The sequence below is a fragment of the Macrotis lagotis genome, chromosome 8 (assembly GCF_037893015.1).
Source record: "Macrotis lagotis isolate mMagLag1 chromosome 8, bilby.v1.9.chrom.fasta, whole genome shotgun sequence".
NCBI lineage: Eukaryota > Metazoa > Chordata > Mammalia > Peramelemorphia > Peramelidae > Macrotis > Macrotis lagotis.
Genome location: NC_133665.1, coordinates 141,652,713 through 141,666,415, shown reverse-complemented (window position 1 = coordinate 141,666,415; position 13,703 = coordinate 141,652,713). Strand labels below are relative to the sequence as shown.

The following is a 13,703-nucleotide window of genomic DNA, read 5'->3' as shown; positions in this document are numbered from 1 at the left end:
GTAAGTTACTGTGGGACCTTAAATGAGTTATTTTCCTTTCTGTGCCTGTTTTTAATCTCTGTAATATGAGGGAACTAGACATGAAGATTGCTAAAGTCCCTTGTACCTCTAGCAATCTGGGAATCTAAGATGGAACATTCTTCAGATTGGTATGTAGATAAATCATGGTGCTTTGAAGAGAATAAGCTGTTGTTACTAGGCTAAGTCAATGCTTAATGTACTCTCTTCTCTCTTCTCTACTATAGTTCCTACTATATTAGACTCTACCTGAACTAGTGCAAAAGTCTTCCAACATTAATGGTAGTTACTTGTCTTGAAAATTATCTCCATATACAAATACATATATATATACATATGTGCATATAAATGTATGTATATCTGTATATATCTCTATATCTCTATCTACATATATATATATATATATATATATATATATATAGAGAGAGAGAGAGAGAGAGAGATAGTTTTTATACATTGTTTACCTATGTTCTCTGCCTTTGGTTTGCAAACTCCTTGAGATAAGAAACCATCTTTGCCTTTCTTTATCTTTCTAGTAATTAGTCTAGTGTTTGTCATAGGGCAGGCATTTCATAAATGCTTGCTGATTGAGGTTGTATGCATGAATCTGGTCATAGTACACCACCACTTAAAAATCTTCAGTAACTCCCTTTTTTTACCAAATTGAATTTTTTTCTTGTTTTTTCAACCTTCGCTTCCTTTCTGGTCTTACATTATTCTTCTTAAAGCACTCAATGCTTCAGTCAAATGTTCCCTCATCCCCATTTCTATTTTGTCTCTCCTCTCTTTTAATATGTTGACGTACTTATCAGTTTTTTTAAAGCCTAAGTCAAATATTACCTTTTCCAGAAATACTTTCCTGACTTTCCTAATAGGTAATGACTTTCTTCTAAGACCTTACACTTTATCTTGGTCTGTGACTTTTTTTTTTTTAGATTTTGCAAGGCAATGGGGTTAAGTGGCTTGCCCAAGGCCACATAGCTAGGTAATTATTAAGTGACTGAGGTCAGATTTGAACCCAGGTACTCCTGACTCCAGGGCTAGTGCTCTATCCACTGTGCCACCTAGCCGCCCCTGTCTGTAACTTTCTAATGCATTTATCAAATACAAAGTATTACAGTTATCTGAACAAGTGTCTTGTTCCCCCTACTGGTTCTGTGAGGACAACCACTATGAATTACCTAAACTTTGTCTTTTCCCCGCTGCTTGGACACAGAATTTTGTATGTAATTGGTGCTTTAGGGTGGTTGTATTGAGGTGTTTGAGCATTGTATTGTATTACATATTTGAGAGTCTCTGGAAAAACCTCTCTGCCCAAACCAGCTCCCTGAAAAGTCTTTCCCTTCCAAATTGATTCTTTTGAGAAAGCAAACCAGGTCATCTTTTGCCTGGAGTCCCACCTAGCCTTTAATCACTGACAGGGTGTTGCCTCAGATATACTGAGACCTAGGAAAGACCTTATCTTAAAAAAGGCCCAAACTGGATATTGTGCTGTTTTTCATATGTGAAGCACTCTCTTCCATCTCCAGCCTCTACTAGTCAGTCCTGGCATTCACTCTCTCCTTTAGGATTCTCTTAGACTCCTTGCCTTCATGACTCAACTCAAGTGCCATCTTCTACATGAGACATTTGATAAACCCTTCCAGATACTAGCACCAACTCTCACCAAAATCTTTTGTATACACTTATTTTTGTACATGCTGTCTCCTCCAACTAGAATGCAAGCTCCCTGAGGGCAAGGACTGTTCACTTTGGTCTCAATTACCTTGATTCCAATTACATTGGTTTATTGGTTTAAGACATTTAATTTCTGGAGTCAATCACTTGTTATTTGGACATTCAGATCACAGTCCATTAGAAATCAACCATATGACCTTTCTCAAATCACTTGGCCTCTGTAGGACTCAAATTCCATATGAGTGAGGTTACCTTGCTTTGTGAGAACTAAATGAAGGAATATATCTGAAAACTAGGTAAAGTCATACAAACACAGAACTATAATTTTGGGAATTCTATCTGTGAATCTCTATCTGTCTCTGGCATGCTGGAAAGATCACTGAATTTGTAGTAATAAAGATAACAATTCAAATCGTATCTCAGATACTAAACATTAGGCAACATTTTCATAGGGCACTTGACCTCTAGTGCCTCAGTTTCCTCCCCTATGAAATGAATATGATAATATTCTCAAATATAAGAAAAAAGTGTCATAAATTTAGAACTGGAAGAGACCTTAGAAACCCTCTAATAAACATATACCCATCTTACAGAAAAAGAAACTGAGGCCCCATCACTTTCCAAGAGTTATATCACTAGTCTGTATTAAAAGCAAGGCTTGACCCTAGGTCTTTCTTGGCACAGAGACCAGCTCTCTGTCTATTTATCATTTATCCAAAGTTTGTATCTTTCCCAATGCTGACCATAGTGCTCCACATATAACAGGTGCTTTAACATTTCTTGATTGTAAGCATTTTCATGAAATTAGAATAAGAATGATGGGATTATCACCTTCCAATTGTTGGCACCAGGAAGTCTTACTATCTATGATAGACTGGAGATTGGAAGAATAGAAATAACCATAGAGATGATTTAAATAAAACCATTTTTAATCTGAACTATTCAGATAACAGAAAAGCTCTCTTAGCCTCAACATCTCAGGAAATGAACCTGGTTCTCATCTGCCCCCGTTGACACAATTATTGTCCTTTGGTTGAACAGCAGCCACCACACTACAGGTTCTGCATAGTAAGAAATTATGCGGATAAAGTAATAGAAGTCATGAGCCATTTTAAAATTATTTCATCTTAAACATGGGTCTGGATGCTTCTGGGTTGGGTTTTAAATTCCTAGAATTTTAGTGTTGGCAAGGACCTTAGCTACCAGCTAATCAAACCCCATCATCTGAGAAATGATGGCACTAAGACTCAAGGAGGACAACTTATCCAAGATCATGCAGCTCCAATGTCAAAGTCTAGAGTAGAATCCAAGCTTCATGGTCCAGAATGATCAATTTCTGAGGCTTTGAAAATTAATGACAACTCACATCGCTTCTGCTTTCGGTTTACAAAGCTCTTTAAATGCAATATTTTCTTTGAATCTGATAATAACTTCATGAGGTGGAGACTCTAGAAATTAGATAGCTATGAAAATTTATTCAAAAAAGGTAAGTGTTTTTCCAGTGGTACATCCAAGTGGGATTTAAACCTGGGTCTTCTTGACTTCTCTACAATTGTATCCACCATGGCAAGCTGTCTCTCCTCACTCGTGAAGCACTTTATAAACCAGTAGGAGGAAATGTGTGGATTATTTGTTATTCTCCATTAGAGTAGAAAACAAGAACAAAAATTCTGTTTACTGCCTAATGTCAATGATATTCAGCCATAAGTATTCATTCATTTTGTTTGTTTTAATATTTGACTCAAAGCACAACTTGAAAGGGCTTTTGGAAAGTAGATAAACTAGTATGCAGAGTCACATGCAGAGAATGTAAAGAGGCAGGTTTCAACTGGATATGAAGAAAAACTTTTTAATAGATGGAACTACCTAAATGTGGATTGCATTGCCTCGAAAAGCAGCAAGTTCACCTTTTTTGGATGTCTTTGAGCAGCAGTTGAATGAAGCATTTAAAGAGAAGAAACTTGGAAATGGAGGGCAGAGATTGTCTTGCTTTGAGTGTTTTCTTTTTCTTTTGTCATATTCTACAGTGTTTTCATTGACTTAAGTTTATAGGTTGAACTAAACAGTCTCTTGAGGGTCATTCCAACTCTGAGATTATCTAAGTCTGATACAAAGCAGCTATTCTGAGACCCTCAGGACTGCTAAACAAAGCACTTGAAATTCTGTGACTACACAAGACAGGTGGGCTAGAATGAATATCAGAACTTCCCTTGAATGAGTCATCTACACTGTACCCCAACATCCCTTTGGATCAGAATAACTTCAGATAGATGTCTGCCAGGAGGCAACTCATGGGTAGGTGAGTGCTGATGGTGGAGGAGTAGAGTCTTCATCTAATGCTCTGATGTTCCTATGAAAATCAGCCTCAGACTCTTGATACTCACTAGTTGTGTAACCTTGGAAAAGTCCCTTAACCCTGATTGCCTCACTTACCAAGGCCGTCTTTGGTAATCCTGATTCATGTCTGGCCCCTGGACCCAGATGTTCTGGAGGAGAAAGTGAGACTGCTAATTCAGCACAGCCTCCCTCACTCAAATTCATTCTTGTGCTTGTGCCTCCTTGATGTCAAGGTCTTCTTTGAGAATGAAAGACCAACGTTATCATCATGATGTAACTAGCAACAGATGCTCTTTTATAAGGGCATTTTTGGAAGTGAAAACGGCAACAAAAGAACCATATGGTTACAGCTGTGATGGTTATTCAGTCATTTTTTTTTAGTTTTGTCTCATCTTTTGTGATCTCATTTGGGGTTTTCTTGGCAAAGATAATACTGGAGCGGTTTGACATTTCCTTCTCCAGTCCATTTTACAGATGAGGAAACTGAGACAAATAGGGTTAAGTGACTTACTCAGGATTATGGTGCTAGTAAATGTCTAAGGCTAGATTTTGACTCATGATGATGAATTCTCCTGACTCTAGGCTGGGCACTGTATCCATTGCACCCGCCTGATGAAAAAGTACATTATTCATTCAGCAAGCCTTAATTGTCAACTGTCTACAAAGCATAGTATCATTCCTTAGAGATATAGAAATAAAACTGTAACAGTCCCAACCCTTACAGAGTTCATATTACACTAGGGGGCAGGGTGGGTCGAGAAGAGCAAGGTTCAAGAATTTTGGAAATGTTAAGTTATATAAACACACACATGTGTAAGTGTGTTTATCTATATATTGCATATGAATAAATAATTTAAGGAGAGGAAGAAAATCATTAACTGATGGGATCAGATAGACTTCTCATAAAATTTGAGCAGAATTGGGTAACCTCAGAAACTTACTTGGATATGGCTAAATTTATAATGTTATTGTAGCAGCCCACACATTCATAACAATTAAAAAAGGAATTTCAAAATTCTAAGAAACAGAGGCACAAAGGAAATACATTCCAGGTGTAAGAGATAAAACCTATGGATTGGGATCAGAAATGGCATATCAAGTTCAAGGAAGAAAAAGTAGGCCAGTTGGACTGGAATAAGCCATGTAATAGGAAATATCTAAAAAAGCAGGATGGACTGCATATGCCAGACAGAGGAGATTGTGGTTTATTCTGTAAGCAGTAGGGAGCCACTGATGATTCCAACCTATGCTTTATGAATATGACTTTGGAAGCTACAAGAAAGTTGAATTGTAGTGAGAAGAAACTAGAAGCAGAAAGGCTTTTAAGAGTCTATTGCTGTTGTTTGGGGAAGAGATGATCAGGGAACAAACAAGGAGGGTGACCCTGTGAGTGGATAAGAGATAGATGCAGGACAGCTAGAGGGTACAGCACCAGCCCTAGCGTCTGGGGGACCTGAGTTCACATATGACCTCAGGCACTTACTGTGTAATCCTGAACAAGTCACTTAATCCCAACTGCCTTGGGCAAGTCACTTAACCTTGGTTGTCTCCAAGAGAAGGAGATAGAGGAGGGGGGAAAGGAGGAAGAGGAAGCAGAAGAGGAAAAGAAGGAGAAAGAGACGTGGTGGAGGTAGGATTGGCAGTTTAAACTTGAAAATTCATTTTATTTGGGGGGAAAGGGGTGGCAAAGGAAAGAGAAAGATAGAGCTTCAACATATAAAATTAAGAAAATCATAGGAATCCTAGAATGATAAGATTTAGAGCTAAAAGGAAACTTAAGAGATTATTTATTCCAACTGTCTTATAGATAAGGAAATATCCTCTGGGAAATATGATTTATGTCACTTGCTTTATGACCTTGCATAAATCAGTTATCTCCCTGAGAGTCCTCACCTGTAATCTAAAAAAGGTAATAATACCTATTTCGTATGTGCCCAGAAGGGTCAGTGATGAAAAGAAGGATCCCATATACCACATTACTTACCTCAAAACCCTCAGATATTTTCAGATGAGCTTCCATCCATTCATGAACTTAGAAAGCTGGTTTTCTTTTCATCCTCAGGGTAAATTTTTAACATTTATCTCTTTTGGTTGTCATTGCAATTAGGTTTAGCCCAATATTCTAGGTTGGCAAAGCCCCAGAAAGAAAGGGCTACAGAGACCTCCCCCAGTATCTCATTTTCTCTGAGAACACACAAATAGTTCTTATCCCTTGGGGTTTCTCTGACCTCAGTCACATCACTATACAAAGACTGACAGTTTGAGAGCTACATTCTCACTTAGTCATAGGATGTCGGAGCTAGAAGGGACCTTAGAAATCATTTAATAAAACTGCCTCATTTTTCAGAGTAAGACCCAGAGGCTCAGACAGTAAGTCAGTTGTCAAATGTTACGTGGTTATTTAATGACTGAGCCATGATTCAGACCCAGAGCTGGTTACTCCAAATCCAGTGTTCTTTCTCTAGAACCAAGAAGCCAGATTGGACTTCAGGAACAACATGGCAGTCATGTTGTTGGTCAATCTTAAGCATCAGTGCTTTAGACTGTTAGAACCTGTGACTTTATGGAAGCAATAGGGAGCCACTGGAGTTTATTGAGTAGAGGGTTAATATCATCAGATCTGCACTTTAGGAAAAATCACTTTGGCACCTGAATGAAGGATGGATTGGAGTGGGGAGAGACTGGAGGCAAGGAGACCCACCATCAGGTATTGCAATAATTCAGGTATGTGGGAATGAGAGACTACAATCAAGGTAATGGCATTGTCAGAGGAGAGATGGAGACACATTGGAGAGATGTTCTCAGGTGGAATCAACAGATCTTGAAAACAACTTTGATATGGTAGATGATAGATAGTGAGGAATGGAGAATGAGAATGACTCCTAGGTCATGAGTCTGAGGGACCAGGAGGATGGTATTGCCATATACAGAAACAGGGAAAGTAGGAGGGAGGGAGGGAGGGTTTGATAATGTCTGGTGAGGTCCATAGATCTCTCTTCAGAAAATAAAATATTCTTAAATGCATAAAATAAAATACATGGGATTACAAAGGAAATCAATACTATTGAAATGAAATTATCAAACATTTTTAAAATAACTTCATGGACCTTATGTTAAGGACCCCTTATCTAATTTATTTCTACTATTTTATAGAGAAGGCTCAGAGAGATTAAGCAGACAGTTTAAGGTCACCCACCTGTGCCAACTGAAATTAAAAACCAAACCTTCTGATCTCCAACTTGGAATTTTTGCCAATTAACTCATTACATTGTGAGGCTATACCTCATTTTTTTTTTAGTTTTTGCAAGACAAATGGGGTTAAGTGGCTTGCCCAAGGCCACACAGCTAGGTAATTATTAAATGTCTGAGACCAGATTTGAACCCAGGTACTTCAGGCAATGGGGTTAAGTGGCTTGCCCAAGGCCACACAGCTAGGTAATTATTAAATGTCTGAGACCGGATTTGAACCCAGGTACTTCTGACTCCAGGGCCGGTGCTCTTATCCACTGCACTATCTAGCCAGCCCTACACCTCATATCTAACAAGGATTTTCTTCCCCTTTTTTTCCTTTAGAGAAGAAAAACAATAATGACTCCTTTTAAAATGCAACTATCTTCCAGTGACATTTTTGATATTCTAATCAGCCCTTAGTAAATCAAGTTCTTCACATAGATTTTGTATAGAAACAGTAAACATTTGGGAGCAGTGTTTGCTGAATATTTCCTGGAAAGAACTATCAAAGCCGCTTTGTACTCCAAAGCTGCCATATTTAGTCCTCTACTTATTCAAGCCCCTAACCCAATTCCCCAGAGAAATTCCTGGGCCATCCTCCACATTTGTTGGCCAGAAGTATCCCTCCTACAGTGTGGGGAGAAATCCAAGGCTTTCTACTCTAACAGAGCTCAAAGTCAATATCCATTCATTAGATGGTGCCAGATTTTAAACTAGAATTGAGAATAAATTATGATTTTTAATCACCCCCGAGAGTGCTTAGGGTGGGGAAGGGAGGTGGGGAAGAATGAAAGAGAACAACCTTGACTTGCTTTATTGCAAATGTTTATTTTTTTAGAAAGCTCTGTTTAGGTGTGCAAAGCTCACATCTGCCTGATTAATGGCAGAATCAAAATTAAATTATATGCTTTTTTCATTTCCAAATTTTCTCATTAGTAAGATATTGTATGTATTTTCCAGGTCTAAATGTGTCGGATTCAGAGGCACTATTGTCCCTCCAGTCCCTGGAATGAGGTCTCCAAACTGGGAGTCAAAGTTGGGTGTGTCATCAGCCAATCTAAGAGTAGGAAGATGGGTGGCATCCCTCCCTCCTTGCAATGGTCAATCATGAGGATTGTCTTTAATGTAATCATACCTACTCCTGTCCATCTGTACTTTCCCACTCTGCCCCTCCCCATGTTTTGCAACCTGCCAACCCCCCCACACTCTTTAGCAGGCACAAGACTCTCTATGTAGTCATAACCTCATGACCACCCAGGCAGCCACAACAGCTGCATAGGCATTACTGGGAAAATTCCACCCAACCCCATTCCCCATAGGCCCCAGCTTTGTGTTCTGATGGATTGAATAGAGAGTGAGAGTTCTGTTTCCCCTTTGTTCTTAGGTTGAATGATCCAGGATGATCAGACTTGGATATATTACAAACCTCATTATGCCTTTATTCCTCCCAAGTCCACTCCCCCTTCCAAAATTCCCATTCTTATCAAGGATAATTGATACTAATGCTTCCAGTAACCCACATTACAACCCTGTTGTCATCTCTGATAACAAGATATTATCCCCCATACCCCTGCTGAGGTAGCTACTCTTATGGTTGAACCTTCATAACTTAACTAGCTGTGTGACCCTGGATAAGTCATTTAACCCTGACAGCCTCAGTTTCCTCATCAGAAAAATGAGCTAGAGAAGAAAATGGCAAACCATTCCAATAACTCTGTCAAGAAAAATCCAAATGGGGTCACAAACAGTTTAACCACAATTAATAGTAGTGTAGGTATTACTCCTGATGTTTTTACTTTGCAAACTGCTATGGTTGGTTTTTGCCAAAATTTGATCAAATCTACTCCAATTTATACTCTCTCTATATATAAAACTTTCTGTACATATTTATTTTTCTATTGTCTCCTCTATTAGAATGTAAACTCCTTGAAGGGAAGGACTCTTATTTTTATTTGGGGTGTTTTTTTAACTCCCAGGGCTTAGGATAGTACCTGAGACTTAGTAAATCTTTATTAAATGTTTGATAATGTTGACGTTGTTTCTGCCCTCAAGGAACTTACATTCTACTTGAAAGACAAGGGAGTGAGACATGTACCCAAACAAGTACAATACAAAGAACATTATAGTGATGGACAGGCAAAAGGTGCTCTCAAAATGTGGGGGCAGAAAGGTTGGAGAGGGAGAATCAGAGGAGATAGCATGGAGGAAGTAACATCCAAGCTGGGTCTTAGACAAAGGGGGGAATTTCAACATTGGGCATTTGAAAGGGACAGGGGAAGCATGGTTTAGAAATAGTGAGGGTATTTGGACATTCTGTGGAAGAATAATGACCATTTCAAGAATGTTGCAAGTTACTATTCATATGCTGTTCCAGGATGACTAATAGCTTCAGATTCTTCCAGGTCAAAAGGATAATAAGTAATTTTTCAAACATAGAATCACCAACATTTTAGAGCTAAAAAGAAACTCAAAGATGATTTAGTCCAAACAGTCAAGCAACAAGCATTAATTATTTACTATACTCTAAGCACTGTGCTAAGGGTTGGGGCTACAAGTACAAGAAAAAATAAAGATGACCTCTGGCCTCAAGGAGCTTACATTCTATTTGGGGGAGGTTGGGGTCAGGGGGGCATATAACACATAAAAGAAAGCAATCTCATGACTTTACAGATGAGAAGGTAAAGAACAAAAAAATTGGACTAATTGTGTGACCCTGTTTGCCTCAGTTTCCTCATCTATAAAATGGGATGGAGAAGGAAATAGTAAACCCTAGTATCTTTGCCAAGTAAACCCCAAATAGGGTCATGAAGAGTCAGGAATGATTGAAAATGACTGAAAAACAATTAATAGTAATATGAGCATTGTTTCTGACTTACTATTGCCAATATCTGCCAAATTTTATAGTCCATATGAGGAAGTTAACAATAGCCCTGAACTTGAAGTGGGAAAAACTCACCTCATATCCTGTCTCTAATACCAACTGGCTGTCATACCCTGAATAAATCATTTCAATTCCATTTAATAAACCTTTTTAAGTACCTACTATGATAGGCACTGTGTTAAGCGCCGAGGATATAACAAAAAGAGGCAAAAGACAGACTTTGTCCTCAAGGAGATGTAGAGAACAAAAAAAAAAATTGGACTAGAATCCAGGTTCTCCTAATCTTACATCTCAGGAAAAGGGCACTTGTCAGGAAATAACTGGGTTCAAATCCAACTTCTAACCTATACTGGCTCTTTGACTCTGGGGAAGTCATTTAACTTCTTAATTGTTTAGACTACTCTCCAAGAGGATAAATTACAATCCAATGGGGGAAACACCTAACAAATGATTATATATGTACAAATCAAGTTATGAACAGGATAATTCATAAATATTCAAAAGAGGGAAGACCTTGGAATTAAATGGGGTTAGGGAAGATTTCCCGTTGAGACTTAAAGGAAGCCATGATGGTCAGTAGATATCACAGAGGAAGGAGAGCAGTTCAGGCATGGAAGTCACTTAACCTTTCTGTGCCTTAGGCAACTCACTAGGATTCGCCTCCTAAATCATAGATAGGCTTTGGGGTTTGTCTTGGTGAAGAGAGTTCTCCGTCAGGAAGATCTCCATGATTATTTCTAAATATACTCCAAGATATGCTTTCCTCTGCCTTAAGTGTCTTTCTTTTCTTTGAAGGAGAAGATAGATAGCCCTTTGTTAAAATCCTACTGATGGATTTATTTTGCATAAAAGTAATCTCTTTTCTCCCCCAAATGTGGGTTCTATGAAGATCATAAAACCAGTAGATTCTAAGAAGGTTCTGTGGGGTTCTAGACAGTAGGACTAGAACTCAGGTCTTCTTCTTGACTCCTCGTCTGGCAGTGTGTGGATTGTATTACCTAGCTTGTTAGGATGATGATGATGATAATACTGATGTTATCCAGGAATTCTACTATGTGGAAGTAGCATATGTAAATGATTGTGTGTGTGTGTGTGTGTGTAATTCTCTACCTTATACTCGGAGACCCTAGAGCATTTGTACTCTAATTGATGCCTCAGCAAATCTAATAAACTTGATGTTCCTCTGGATGAGTCTCAGTCTAACTTTTCAGGACTCACTCCACGACATGCTCAATAGTCACTGACTCTTCACACACACCTGCCTTCTCTCCTTCTCAGGTAGCTGGAGTACTACTTATCAACAGTCACTTAGAAGCATTGCTCATTAAACACAGACAACTTGGGTGAAAAAGAAGAGCCTGGAAGACACTGGTTGTATCCAGGTATGAAGGACAAATGATGGAGAAATGTTTGCTTGGGGGTTTTTTGTTTCTCTTAATCCCATTTGACCAATTGGCCAATCCCTTGGGGTTATACAGTGATCCATTTATTAAGACATTCTTCAAAATGAACAGATCAAAAAAGAACTGATTGAAGTGTTGTTCCTAGAGTGAATGAATCTACATTGGGATGGTGGTGATAGGAGAGCTGACCTTTGGGTCAGGAGACTTGATTTCTAGTGCTAGCTTACTGATTGAGGAAATTGGGGAATTTGGTGGCAAACTAATTTGTATCTCTGGTTTTTGCCTTGAGATAGTTAGACCTTTTGCAATATCCTAAATCAAAGGGAAAAGACACTTTTCCTGATTACCAAGACATAGTGAGAAAGACAGTGGACCTGGAATTAGGCAACTGGAGTTCAGATTCATGTCTGTCATTTATTATGTTTGATGATGCTTGTCCTTCATTATCAAAGAGGACCATGAAATCAGGGAGGTGATGCCATGACAAGCATACAAACTAGATTTGAGTGAAGGGTGCTCTGTTAAGTCACCGGCCTCTCTCTGCTCCAGAGCCATCTGAATTCAGTGGCCAGATATGAATCAGAACAAATGGAGATGGGCCCGAATGTGAGGCAATCAGGGTTAAGTGATTTGTCCAAGGTCACACAGCAGGTAAGTAGCAAGTATCTGAGACTGGATTCAAACTCCCATCCTCCTGATTCCAAGGCCAGTGCTCTCTCTACTGCATCATCTAGCTGACCTCATTTATTATGTGGATAACTATGGGCAAGCATCTAATCTCTCTGAACTTCAGTGTCCTCAATTATAAAATGAGGATTATGTTTATACTACCTCCCTGAAAGGCCTGCAGGCTAGAAAAGGACTTTGTAATTCCTAAAGCCCTGAGTAAATGGGAATTCTTTTTACTTTTGCTCATAATAACAAACCAATTTTTGTTGAACATCTGCTATTTATTTAGCACCATGGAGGTGGCAGGAAGTATAAATCTTCGACTTTGCTCTCAAGAAATGTGTAATCTAAAGATGCTAGCTAATTGACTTACTAGATAGAGATAGATAGATAGATAGATAGATAGATAGATAGATAGATAGAATGGATGATAGATAGATGAATGAATGGGTGGATGGATGGATGGATAGATGATACTTAAATGATAGATAAATAGATGATACATACTACGATCAATGATACATAGATACACAATGATGGATAGATGGATGGATGATAGATAAATGATATATAGATTGATGATATATAGATAGATAATACATAGATAAATTAATGATATATAGATAGATGTACATAGATAAATCAATGATATGTGGATAAATGATACATAGATAAATAAGTATCTGGATGGATGAATGGATGGATGGATCAATGAAACAAAAAAGACAGGTAAATAGAAGATATATAAATGATAGATGATACATAGATAAACAGGTGATGCATAGATAAATGATAGGTAGATAGATATTCATTAAGTACTCACTATGTGTGCACTGTTAAATTCTGAGAATACAAATTTAATCAAGTCACTCCCTGCCCTCAAGGTACTTACTTCTAATGGGAAAAGATAATACATATGAGAATTGAAAAGACAGTGGGGAAAAAAGTTACCCATCTGGAAGCAACATGGCAGACAAGGAGAAGGAGGTAGAGAAGGAGCTCAGAGTGCCAAGATAAGAGTAAGGTGAAGTGTGGCTAAGATCCTTCCCAAATTGAAGGCCTCATGTGGGGAGTCATCAATAGGCAAAGATTTTCAAGGGTGGCAATATGGCAACTAAAGAGAAACTGAAGTCCACAAAATGTTGATGTGAGAGTGAGGTGTACAAGGCAGTACATATTAAGGGTCAAAGACTTTGCATGGGCGATCAAAGGAAGAAAGCAGATCTCATGACCTGGGACCATCAGTTAAGATTTCCTAGAGGAGAAAGTATCTGGGTTGGGCTTTGAAGGATGGGAAATAACTGAAAAGGATGGTGGAACATATTCTATACAAAGAAAACTTCAGACAGAAATGTGTCTGAAGAATGTCAGTCTGCATATCTGGCACCTAGTAGCCACTTGACGAATAGTGATTGATTGACTGATTTATGTAGGGGAGTAGTACAACCCAATGTCAAAAGGTTGGATGAGCCTCAAAAGGGTGGTTA

At 38.5% G+C, this 13,703-nt stretch overlaps 1 protein-coding gene across 6 annotated transcripts in view; it reads left to right on the top strand.

The window, feature by feature from the left end:
• The window catches only part of HRH1 (histamine receptor H1), a 105,775-nt gene that overhangs the window by 61,085 nt on the left and 30,987 nt on the right, over positions 1-13,703 (top strand). For 4 of the 6 annotated variants that reach the window (XM_074198562.1, XM_074198561.1, XM_074198563.1 and 1 more), the window contains one exon: positions 11,423-11,526. The exons of the other annotated variants lie outside the window; for them this stretch is intronic. The gene's annotated coding sequence lies outside the window, so the exon portion shown is untranslated. The remainder of the gene's footprint in view (positions 1-11,422; positions 11,527-13,703) is intronic. 6 annotated transcript variants of the gene reach the window in all.